Source organism: Rhinoderma darwinii, chromosome 8 (genome assembly GCF_050947455.1).
Source record: "Rhinoderma darwinii isolate aRhiDar2 chromosome 8, aRhiDar2.hap1, whole genome shotgun sequence".
Taxonomy (NCBI): domain Eukaryota; kingdom Metazoa; phylum Chordata; class Amphibia; order Anura; family Rhinodermatidae; genus Rhinoderma; species Rhinoderma darwinii.
Genome location: NC_134694.1, coordinates 87,675,802 through 87,689,784, shown reverse-complemented (window position 1 = coordinate 87,689,784; position 13,983 = coordinate 87,675,802).

Genomic DNA, 13,983 nt, shown 5'->3' with positions numbered 1-13,983 from the left:
TGGGTTGTGTAATGCTCCCGCGGTCTTCCAGATTTTATAAATGATATTTTAAGAGACTACCTGGGGGTATTTCTTGTAGTATACCTTGATGACATACTTGTGTTTTCCAAGGACTGGTCCTCCCACATTGAGCATGTCAGGAAGGTGCTCCAGGTCCTTCGGGAAAACAAACTGTTTGCAAAAACCGAAAAATGTGTGTTTGGGGTACAGGAGATACCATTTTTGGGTCAAATCCTCACTTCTCATGAATTCCGCATGGACCCCGCCAAGGTTCAGGCTGTGGCGGAATGGGTCCAACCTGCCTCCCTGAAGGCGTTACAGTGTTTTTTGGGGTTCGCTAATTATTACAGGAGATTTATTGCTAACTTCTTGGTCATCGCTAAGCCTCTTACGGACCTCACTCGCAAAGGTGCTGATCTCCTCCACTGGCCTCCTGATGCTGTCCAGGCTTTTGAGGTCCTTAAGAAGTGCTTTATCTCGGCCCCGGTGCTGGTTCAGCCCAACCAAATGGAGCCATATATCGTGGAAGTTGACGCATCCGAGGTGGGAGTGGGTGCTGTCTTGTCCCAGGGTACCAGGTCCCTCATCCATCTCCGTCCCTGTGCCTACTTCTCCAGGAAGTTCTCGCCCACTGAGAGTAACTATGATATTGGCAACCGCGAACTCTTAGCCATTAAATTGGCATTTGAAGAGTGGCGCCACTTCCTGGAGGGGGCTAGGCACTAGGTAACGGTCCTTACCGACCACAAGAATCTGGTTTTCTTAGAATCTGCCCGGAGGTTAAACCCGAGACAAGCTCGATGGGCGTTATTTTTTACTAGATTCAACTTTTTGGTCACCTATAGGGCTGGGTCTAAAAATATTAAGGTTGATGCACTGTCGCGTAGCTTCATGGCCAGCCCTCCTTCGGAGGAAGATCCTGCATGTGTTTTGCCTCAAGGTATAATAATTTCCGCTGTTGATTCTGACTTAGTCTCCGAAATTGCGGCTGATCAAGGTTCAGCTCCCGGCAACCTTCCTGAGAACAAGCTGTTTGTTCCCCTGCAATTCCGGCTAAGGGTACTCAGGGAAAATCATGACTCTGCACTATCTGGCCATCCAGGCATCCTGGGTACCAAGCATCTCATTGCCAGAAGCTATTGGTGGCCTGGGTTGCTTAAAGACGTTAAGGCCTACGTCGCCGCTTGTGAAATTTGTGCTAGGTCCAAGACTCCCAGGTCCCGACCAGCGGGCTTACTATGTTCTTTGCCCATTACCCAGAGACCTTGGACCCATATTTCCATGGATTTTATCACCGATTTGCCTCCATCTCAAGGCAAGTCGGTGGTGTGGGTTGTAGTAGACCGTTTCAGTAAGATGTGCCACTTTGTGCCCCTCAAGAAACTACCCAATGCTAAGACGTTAGCTACCTTGTTTGTCAAACACATCCTGCGCCTCCATGGGGTTCCTGTCAATATTGTTTCTGACAGAGGGGTACAATTTGTTTCATTGTTTTGGAGAGCCTTCTGTACAAGGTTGGAGATTGATCTGTCCTTCTCCTCGGTCTTCCATCCTGAAACTAATGGCCAGACTGAGAGGACTAATCAGTCTCTAGAACAATATTTAAGGTGTTTTATCTCTGACTGTCAATATGATTGGGTCTCCTTCATTCTCCTCGCCGAATTTTCCCTTAATAACCGGGTCAGTAACTCGTCTGGGGTCTCCCCCTTTTTCTGTAATTTTGGGTTTAATCCACGGTTCTCCTCCGTTTCACCTGGTAGTTCCAACAATCCCGAGGTAGATGTCGTTCATCAGGAACTGTGCACAGTCTGGGCCCAGGTTCAGAAGAACCTAGAGGCGTCCCAGAGCATACAAAAGACTCAGGCAGATAGAAGACGTTCTGCTAACCCCTTGATTGTGGTCGGGGATCTGGTGTGGCTATCTTCTAAAAATTTGCACCTTAAAGTCCCTTCCAAAAAATTTGCTCCCCGATACATAGGGCCGTACAAGGTCATTGAAGTCCTTAACCCTGTCTCCTATCGACTGGAGTTACCCCCGTCTTTTCGAGTACACGATGTGTTTCATGCCTCCCTCCTTAAACGCTGCTCCCCGTCCTTGGCTCCCTCGAGGAAACCTCCGGTCCCTGTTCTCACCCCTGAAGGGGTAGAATTCGAGGTGGCCAAGATTGTGGACAGCAGGATGGTCCAAGGCTCCCCCCAGTACCTGGTCCATTGGAGAGGATACAGGCCTGAGGAGAGGACTTGGGTACCCGCCCGGGATGTTCACGCTGGGGTATTGCTCAGGAGGTTCCATCTTCGCTTCCCCAATAAGCCAGGTCCACCTTGAAAGGGTCCAGTGGCCCCTCTTAAAAAGGGGGGTACTGTAAAGGATCTGCCAGACACAGCTTCTGTGTCGACGCCCGTGGGTAATCAGTCTGCACCTGCTCCTAAGTCTGAGAGAGTGACACGATCTTCTACCAGTCAGACTGGGAGGCTGAGGAGTGGGAGAGCCTATCACAGCCTGGCCAGACGGAGCTAGCTCCCGCCCTCTGTCTATTTATACCTGCATTTCCTGCTCCTCCTTTGCCTGTGATTCTGCCTGTTTCCTGGCTCTGCTGCTGCTTGAACTATTTGTCCTCTGCTTCATTTTGTCCCTGGCTTACTGACTACTCTCCTGCCCTGCGTTTGGTACCTCGTACACTCCTGGTTTGACTCGGCTCGTTCACTACTCTCCTGCTCTACGTTTGGTACCTCATGCACTCCTGGTTTGACTCGGCTCGTTCACTACTCTCGTTGCTCACGGTGTTGCTGTGGGCAACTGCCCCATTTCCCTAGCTTCTGTGTACCCTTGTCTGTTTGTCTGTCGTGCACTTATTGAGCGTAGGGACCGTCGCACAGTTGTACGCCGTCGCCTAGGACGGGCCGTTGCAAGTAGGCAGGGACTGAGTGGCGGGTAGATTAGGGCTCACCTGTCTGTCTCCCTACCCCGGCATTACAGAGAGTATGCTATCTCCTTCCGTACCCTCCCTGGCAGCAGAGTTTCCATGCAACAATGAGGCATTAGTGGCGACCTTTTGGCACGAACTGTCCTCGCACATCAAGGACGAGATAGCTGCTCGCAATCTTCCTTCTACCCTGGATGCTCTTATCCTGTTGGCTACCCACGTCGACATGAGAATCATGGAATGTGCTCAGGAGGTTCGGCGGGAGAGATGTTTCCACAGACTGGCACTCTCATTCCAGAGACCACTATTGCCTCCTCCTGTTGTCCTACCTGAGGATTCTGTGTAGGTAGACAAAATCAAAGTGTCAGAGCAGGAGAAATAGCACAGATGCTCTTCAGGTCTGTGTCTATATTGCTGCCTTAAAGGCCATTTCGTGCGCCAATGTCCACAAACACCGGGAAAATCCAGCACCTAGAGTAGGTTGGAGAGACAGCCATAGGTGGGACGACTTCAAGCGTCAAAGCCTCTCCCCAGTTATCCATTCATGTGACCATCATCTCTGGTGAGACATCACACTCCTCCTCAGCCTATCTGGACTTTGGAGCAGCTGAAAATTTTATTCAGCAAGATCTAGTGGATCGCCTACATCTACCCACAGTTCTTCTGGAGAGACCCCTGGCCATCTGATGTTTTTGAGGTGAGAGAGATCCTGGACTGCAAGAGGGTAGGATGAAGGACTTTCTATTTGGTGGACTGGAGAGGGTTTGGTCCTGAGGAGAGGTACTGGGAACCAAAGGAGAACCTTACTGCGCCTACCCGTTTAAAAAAATTCCTCTCGCGGTCTGGATCCAAGAAGAGGGGGCGTAAGGGCTGTTATACACCACGTCTGGTGTCATCTGCCATCCCTGGTATCATCCATCACGTCTGGCGCAACCTGCCACGCCTGCTGGTATACACATCTGGTGTAATCTGCCATCCCTGGTATTATCCTCCACGTCTGGCGCAACCTGCCACATCTAGCTCCATCCATGCCTAAGCCTCTGCCACTATCTGGGCTATCTCAGGTACCCTTGTGTTACAAACTTTTGTATAGAATTTGCATAGACTATGACTTGGCCAGCTGCCTCTCCGCTACGATGGAGCGGCCTAGTGGGTCCACATACCCCAAGATCCTGACAGTTTCTATATCTAATTTTCCAAAGTTAACTTGCCATGACTGTTATGAATGGGAAAATGTTCTGTCTCTGTCAGTCCATTACACAAATTTCCAGTCCTAATGATCTAAATGAAGTCTAATCCCTGTTGTTCAGTAGTAACCTAAATATAAATTACAATTAGACAACTTCGGAGGTGCTCTAGCTAGATTCCAACTTTCCAAACTTTGAAGGGGTTTTCTCAGAAATTATATTGATGCCATATTTTTATGCTATACCATTAATGCCTGCTGTGACCCCCCCCCCCAATCGCTAAAATGTACTGACAACAGTGAACAGTGCTAGTACAGCATCATGCTCCTTAACCCCCTGTTTGTCGCACTCCCCTTTTATCAGTGGCCGCATGATCATCCTACTATTGTCAACAGCTGACCATATGGCCTTCAAAAAAGCCAAGCAGAACCAACAGGAGACAAAGGGGCAAATTGCTTTCATAGCACTGCTACCACTGTGTTAGCTTTGCAGTCGAATCCCCACCGATTTGACATTGATGTCATATAATAGCGATATGCCATCAACTTCTTTGCTAACATCACCCCTTTAAGTAAAATTTGTTACGCAGGTACTATCCAGAAGGCAGAGCAGTACAAGTAAAACCCATCACCGTCTTTCTAATATCTTGTTTTGAAGCAGAATCCACTTTCAGAATATACCATTTGAGTCTTGTCAAAATCTGGACTGGTGAGTGGTTTACAGATGTGGAGTTAATTTAGGGTCCGTTCACGCAGAGTTTTCTGGCGCTGATTTTGACACAGAAACCGCGTCGAATCAGTGCCAAAAAAGTCTTAAATCTCCCCAATCTATTTCAATGGGAGGCAGAAGCGTTTTTTTTTCCTGGGTAGCTTTTGGCTGCTTGCAAAAAAAAAAAAAAAGCTTGTCGCTTGCATTAAGTGTTATTTGCAGACATTTTTTGCCTTCAGTTTTTGCATTAGATTCAATGGCCGCAAAAAACGTGAAAAAAAAAGCCACAATGTGATAGAAACTGTATGTAGGAAAAAGCTACATTCTTTTAAAGCCTTTGCTATCTTAAAATTGCCTTTAGACCCAGGGGTGAAGCATCTCTCCTCAAAGTGTCAATTGCTAGAGGCAGAAATTGAGATCAGTCCCAATTCTACCTCTTTCACATGATCAATAGGTTTGCTGTGGGTGTGTTACAGTATACGGCCCCTGCAGAGCTTCAGATCTTGGGGAGGGGGCCCAATAATGAGACAAGCACTAATGAGCCCTATCTCATTTTATTATACCCCCTCTTCTTTAGTGTAAACTCAAGCCTAAAACAACAACGTTCTTCTCTATTATATTTACATAGAGCGAAATCAAAGGCAAATACAAAAAATCTGTAGTTAAAGTGCTGTTTTTAGACTGTATTGTTCCTCGAGACCAAAGCAAAACAACTTCATAAAGGAATCAACTGTGTAGTCTTTTGTATGCCCCATGGGTCTTATTCAGTAAACTGTTTCCAAGTGCCACTTTTCAATACACTCAAAACATTTATAACATCTCATCATCATGAGCTGAAATATGTGACAAAGTTGAACAAGTCAGCGGAGAGGCTGAGCACTGCAATAAATCGCATGTGGAGATTTGAAACAGAAAACAGAAACACAGTGGATAACCTGCCGCCTTCTAATGTACTTTATCACTCAGAAGTAAGAAAGAAAATGTTGTGCTTTTTATTCCCTGATGAGCAAATACCCGCTATATCTTTTACCTCTTGCTGTATCTCAGCAAAATCAAATCACTTACACAGGGGAAACTGCTACCTCAGATGTATTTTTGTTGCAGCACAAAATACTTCATAGCCATCAAGAGTAAACATAATTTCAAGTTAACTTGCCGAGCTTCTGAATTTTTTAGCGTGTAGATGTAATATTGCTCATTAATAAACTGCTGTTTCTATGGAGTCTCGTCCAACATAAAGCTATTTGCATACTTATATGCCTACTGATAAAACAGTACAAAAGTATTTTATATAGACTGCCACAAGATATAATGCTGGCAGTAAATTCAGAGGCACATATACCATGTCATATGTACCTGTAGACAAAGGGGGCACCATCATTTTAGATCAAAGTAACAGTGTTTCCTACTGTCTACATGATTGCATGTAAAGGACTGGTAAAGAATTACCACTTATAATTACCGATGGCTTACAATCCACCAGAGCCATTGGCACAGTGTTAAAGGACTCCCTAGAAAGTGACTTTATGTTGAACACCTCATTCTTGACAAATTAGCTAAAAACATAACAAAAGGGGCCCACATACTTTTCTTGCACAGGGACCCTATGCTGTTTATGTCTGCCCCCGAGTAAACCAGATGGATTAATAGAATGGCTTTCCGTTTTATTTTGAACACATGTGGCCCTACCTTGTAGAGCTGCCACCAAATGGAACCCTGTTACTAGAGCTATTGTAGGGTAAGCTAATCACATAAGGTACCTATTAGATATAATAGTGGACATAATATAAAATAAACTGCATATATTATATTTGACCCTAGGTAGGTTATTGAATTGGCACCAGGCTTAACTTGCATACCATACCAAAAATGGCTGAAGATGGTAGAAGCAATAGTACAACTTCCGGCACTTTATAGGGACCATAAACTATATTGATAGGAGAATATTAGCTGTCCAAGTGGAAAATTACATAAAATAAGTCACTATGTCACCAACTTTGAGACTTAAAGGGGTTTTTGTATAATAAAAAGTTATACAATTTTCCAATATACTCTATATTAATTACTCACGGTATTTACGTTCTCTGCTTGTTGTTATTCAGTAGGAACATTCATTATTTACTTCCAGTGGATAAAATTCTGTCCATGGTCATGTGATGAACACACAGGTGCTGGGATGGTTAGAAGACACAGCTCTGATACACATACTGTTACTGTAACTGTAACGATCCCAGCATCTGTGTCCGTCACATAACCATGGGCAGAATATTATCCACTGGAAGTAAATAATGAATGTTTGTACTGAATAAAAACAAGTAGAGATCTTTCAAGCTGCAAGGAATTAATACAGAAAGTTTATTGGAAAACTATATATCTATTCATTATCAAAAAAATAACATTATTTAGCAAACGTGGACAAGCCCTTTAAGTTGTAGACAAATTGATCAATCTCTGCAAACCCTGTTAGCTCTTCAACAATTTTTGTGGCAGCTGCAGTGGTAGTCAGAATTTCTTTACTTAAAGAGGCTCTGTCACCAGATTATAAGTGCCTTATCTCCTACATAATGTGATCGGCGCTGTAATGTAGATAACAACAGTGATTTTTATTTTGAAAAACAATATTTTTTAAGCAAATTATGAACAATTTTAGATTTATGCTAATTAGTTCTTGATGACCAACTGGGTGTTTTTTTTACTTTTTATCAAGTGGGCGTTGTAAAGAGAAGTGTATGATGCTGACCAATCAGCGTCATTTTCCAGTCCAGCTTGTTTCACTGAACAGCGTCCTTCACCAGAGCGATGGGAGAGTGAACAGACATCGCCTCCAGCCGTGCCAGGATGTTTATCTGAATCTGCAGCGGCTGGAGACGATGTCTGTTCAGTCTTCCATGGCTCCGATGAAGAAACTGTGGGAGGGAGTCCCGTCACAGAGTGATCTCGCGAGATCATGCTGTGCAGTGAAATAAGCTGGGCATGAATGAAGTGAAGTGTATGACGCTGATTGGTCACTGATTGGTCACTGATTGTTCAGCGTCATACACTTCTGTTTACAATGCCCACTTGGTAAAAAGTTAAAAAACACCCAGTTGGTCATTAAGATCTAATTAGCATAAATCTAAAATTGTTCATAACTTGCTCAAAAATGATCGTTTTTCAAAATAAAAAACACTGTTGTTATCTATATTACAGCACCTATCAGATTAGGTAGGAGATAGGGCACTTATAAACCGGTGACAGAGCGTCTTTAAATCCATTTCTATGTTGGAGATTTGGCGCATCATATCAGAAAAACAGAGCATTGACTGCTATAAAGATAGATTAAAAAGTGAATCACCACAGAATGTTGGAAATAAAAACAACATGGTGTTGAAAACTGGACATTCACTTTAAACTTTTAGGGCATGTTCAGACGTGGCAGAATTTTTCCGCTGTATATTTTGCCACACATTCGCCACAATTACGCAACTAATCTGCAGCAACATTTGCACATTTGACTGTTTGTTTAGATATGTATAGATCAGCAGCACAGGATAAATATTTCAAGAGGGTGCACGTCTCCTGGGTCACAGTCCGAGTAACCCCTCAGTCAAGATAAAGAAGAAATGGAGACAGCACTACCAAATTTTCAAAGTGAAGATCCTTTTATTCCACGGTGCAACGTTTCAGCTCAATACGAGCCTTTCTCAAGCATAATAATGTGACATACAAAACGCATATATATGCAATACAGGGTCATCAAACCAATTACATACATATAATAAACTTGTGCAAGAATGCTACAACAGGTATACAAAATTTTCATATCAATAGGATCCCCTGTGAATGTGCTAGTACATAAATAGAAAAATAAATAAAAACATTACATATACATAGTATAAATCGTGCATTCACTGTAATAAGGCCAATCAATCAGATGGGCTACATGTGTATAATAACATGTGATAGTGTAAGAAAACAGGTGTATAAAATAAAGTTAAAAACATCTTACCCTCATTGGATCGGCTGATAGCGTTGTACACTTCCTTACTACATGGAAACTAAGCATTGCGTAATCCTAGCACCTGTGTGTATGAGTCATCGCATAATACGTCATTATACGCATGCGCATTGTCTACCAGAGGCGCTAGTCGCCATATTGAAAAAGGGCTATACACCCATAGATGTTTCTCATGAATAACGTCGGATCCTGTCTGTCTCAACTATGAGTCATTAGACATATCGTAGATTCACATCTGCGCAATGCCCATAAAAGATCGTCGGACCCATTTTGAAAAAGAGCAACATCACTCCATATGTTGCCCATACATCTCATCCACTATAAAGTCAAATTGATCAAATATGAAATGATGTGAACTATGTATACTATCTCTGTAGACTGAGATTAAATGTCTCAGACCAATAATCCCTATACTTCATCTATTTAGAAGCGCATATGCGTATATATAGAGCACATAATATACAGAGATTTACACATCGTCTTAGAGATACTGTGGACGGAAGACATGACTAATATATATGAGAAAACTTTTCAAAAAATAAGATGCATATATTCAAGTATAAGGGTAGTGCAGATACACAGCCTCAACCGATCCTTGAGGAAAATCTTAAGAATAATATCTAAGATAAAAAGAAAAAGGAGAAAAATGTATAAAGTAGTTTATAGGACATTGATAATATATATCAGACCAAATATTGTAAATAGCATACAGAATATAATTATAATATAAATATAGTCAAATTATTTCCTATTCTCCTAATGCACAGAGGAGGGGGAGGAACAAGGGGAAGATGATAAATGCACGGGCAGATGTTCAGATCAGAATGTACCACTGGATTATCTAGAGAAACTCGGAAAGATTTTGAAGTCTATATTAAGACCTCTAGGGGATAAGGTGTCTAATTTAAAAATCCATTCCAACTCCAATCTTTTCAGTTTGGAGATCCTATCTCCACCTCGTCTATGGCGCGGTACATGATCAACAATATATAACTTGAAGTCATTCTCACCATGGTTATTTTCCACAAAATGTTTGGGTAATGGTAGGTCAATTTTCTTGGTACGAATGGTGGACTTATGATTATTTATACGCTTCCTACAATCAAGAGAGGTTTCACCTACATACAATAATTTACAAGGACATTGAATAATATATATTACATGGTCCGATTTACATGTGAGGTGATATTTAATTTTGTAGGTAGAGCCTTTAGTAGGATGGGTGAACACCTCGCTCCTAACCATATTCCTACAATTATTACAACCCAAACACGGGAAACAACCAAATTTTTGGGGGGCTAATAAAGACTGATAATTCTTAGTCAAAGAGCCCACATCAGCATGTACTAAACGATCTCTCAAATTTTTGGTCCTGCGATAAGCTATGCGTGGTGGGACCTCAAATTCTGGAATTTTATCAAAAGAACTCCTAAGTATCCCCCATTCTTTTTTAATGATGTTGGCAATATCATTGCTCTTATGAGAGTATGTAGACACCAATGTTAGTCTATTGGAGGGCGATTGTTTGCGATTTTGCAGAAGATCGCATCTCGAAATCCCCTCCACTTTAGATTTTTTATTGTCCAATAGTTTTTTAGGATACCCCCGATTCCTGAATTTCTGAGACATATCGCTCAACCTGACGTCGAGAGTTGAAGGATCCTGCACAATCCTTTTCACCCTCAACATCTGGCTGTAGGGAAGAGATGCGATCATAGGATGGGGGTGGCAGCTTTCAAACCTCAATAAATTGTTACGATCTGTAGGTTTACTATACAAATCTGTGGTAAGTTTATGTTCCTGAATATACACTCTAGTATCAAGAAAATTTAGAGATGTTGTTGAAGAATCCATAGTGAATTTAATATCATCATCTATATTATTCAAAAAACTAAAAAAACATTCCAACTCCACTTGGGTGCCTGTCCAGATGACGAAGACGTCGTCTATATATCTCCACCACCTCAAAACCTTGGTGAAGTGGGGAGAGACATAGACGGCGCCTTCCTCTAAAGCTGTCATAAACATATTTGCGTATGTGGGAGCCACATTAGATCCCATGGCCGTACCCCTCCTCTGTGCATAGAAGGAGTCACCAAATAAGAAGTAATTTTCTGTGAGGACAATTTCCAAAAGACACATAAGAAGGTTAATACATTCATGGGTATAATTAGACTGTTGTAGCACTTCAGATACAGTATGTAGGCCTCTCGTGTGGTTGATTGAGGTATAGAGGCTGCACACATCGAATGATACAAGTGTGCAGTCCCCCGTCAATTCAACCTCATTCAATTTAATCAAAAAGTCAGTGGTGTCCTGAATATATGATTTGGCATTAATGGCAAAATCACGTAACATTTTGTCTAAAAAAATGGCTATCGGTGAAAAAATGGAACCGCAACCCGATATGATCGGTCTGCCCGGAGGGTCAACCAATGGCTTGTGGATTTTTGGAAGACAGTACAGCACAGGAACCACCGGATGCCGCACCGTCATAAAATCCAACAGGTCACCATCAATGATACCCGCATTATGTGCCTCAACCAATATAGTATCAATGGTATTTTTGATTCTAAATTTAGGATCTCCAGGAAGTGGCTCATAAACATTAATATCCGACAATTGTCTGGCTAATTCAGCCAAATAGCGCGATGTGTCCATGACCACCAAGGCACCACCCTTATCCGCGGGCTTGATGGTCAGGGACACATCACGAGAAAGGCCATCAACCGCCACCATTTCATCCCTCGTCAAATTAGGAGGACCTACGAATCTACCATTGTCACTCTCTCTCAAAATACGAATACGATTTTTCACAATATCAATAAATGTATCAATTGCAGGTTCATTAACAAAGGGTTGATGTACACTTTTTTTATGTAGCCCAATCTCTCTTAGTGTGACTTCAGTATGATGTACAGATCTAGTGTCAACATTTTTACCGGCAAATAATACCTTGAATTTTATTTTACGAAAAAAATCGAAAAGATCCAATTCCAATTGGAACCAATCCACACTAGAAGTAGGACTAAACGATAATCCCTTATTCAGGGCTGAAATCTCCACATTAGATAAGTCACGTGATGATATATTTACCACAAGATTTTCTATGGGTTTTTGTTGACTTTGTATTCCTTGTTGACAAATTGACGGTCCCTCTTTGCTCTGAAGGCTCGGGTCCTTGTGCCACCTTCTGTGCTTGTGTCCCCCTCTTCTCGGACGTCGATATCCAGATTGACACCTAAAAAACCAGTAGATGTTTCAATATCGGACGTGTTGGGAAAGCGTTTTCTTCTTTTCATATAATTGGTGTTAGTATTACCCTTATTGATGGTAGGGTCTCGTTGCCAATTATAGATCTTCCCGGATTCATAATCCTCGATGTCTCGATGCCATTTCTGGCGTTTGGCGTTCTCACCATTTAGGCGAAATTTCTGCATTGATTCCACTATACGTAACTTGAAATTCTTCAAATCATCTTCAGACAGAAGAGTTTTGAGTATATCATCCACACCTTGCATCCGCATCCTGATCTCACATAACTCTTTTTGGAGAAATTCAATATTCAGCAACATTATATCTCGTGAATATTTGTTTGCGATCTGTATTGATCTTTGACAGAAATCCGCATTATTGGAAAACAAATTAGGTGCCAGGTGTGAACGCATACCTCGGGGTATGCGATTAACTTTACAATACTCGCCCAGGGTAATCAAATGCAATTCCACTGTAATGGCCTTTTTGGACTCATTCTCCCATTTCCTTTTAATGCTCTCCACAGCCGGTACACTGAGAAACGACACCTCTCCCGGTAATCCCCGTAAAATTCTACTCACATCCTCCTCAGAGTAGGAAAATAAAGTGGATTGAGGTTCCATGTAACCGTCAGGATCTTTACAAATGAGTATCCGTGCACGCTTTTGGGACTCAGCAATAGATATGTATAGATCAGCAGCACAGGATAAATATTTCAAGAGGGTGCACGTCTCCTGGGTCACAGTCCGAGTAACCCCTCAGTCAAGATAAAGAAGAAATGGAGACAGCACTACCAAATTTTCAAAGTGAAGATCCTTTTATTCCACGGTGCAACGTTTCAGCTCAATACGAGCCTTTCTCAAGCATAATAATGTGACATACAAAACGCATATATATGCAATACTTTTTTCACCGATAGCCATTTTTTTAGACAAAATGTTACGTGATTTTGCCATTAATGCCAAATCATATATTCAGGACACCACTGACTTTTTGATTAAATTGAATGAGGTTGAATTGACGGGGGACTGCACACTTGTATCATTCGATGTGTGCAGCCTCTATACCTCAATCAACCACACGAGAGGCCTACATACTGTATCTGAAGTGCTACAACAGTCTAATTATACCCATGAATGTATTAACCTTCTTATGTGTCTTTTGGAAATTGTCCTCACAGAAAATTACTTCTTATTTGGTGACTCCTTCTATGCACAGAGGAGGGGTACGGCCATGGGATCTAATGTGGCTCCCACATACGCAAATATGTTTATGACAGCTTTAGAGGAAGGCGCCGTCTATGTCTCTCCCCACTTCACCAAGGTTTTGAGGTGGTGGAGATATATAGACGACGTCTTCGTCATCTGGACAGGCACCCAAGTGGAGTTGGAATGTTTTTTTAGTTTTTTGAATAATATAGATGATGATATTAAATTCACTATGGATTCTTCAACAACATCTCTAAATTTTCTTGATACTAGAGTGTATATTCAGGAACATAAACTTACCACAGATTTGTATAGTAAACCTACAGATCGTAACAATTTATTGAGGTTTGAAAGCTGCCACCCCCATCCTATGATCGCATCTCTTCCCTACAGCCAGATGTTGAGGGTGAAAAGGATTGTGCAGGATCCTTCAACTCTCGACGTCAGGTTGAGTGATATGTCTCAGAAATTCAGGAATCGGGGGTATCCTAAAAAACTATTGGACAATAAAAAATCTAAAGTGGAGGGGATTTCGAGATGCGATCTTCTGCAAAATCGCAAACAATCGCCCTCCAATAGACTAACATTGGTGTCTACATACTCTCATAAGAGCAATGATATTGCCAACATCATTAAAAAAGAATGGGGGATACTTAGGAGTTCTTTTGATAAAATTCCAGAATTTGAGGTCCCACCACGCATAGC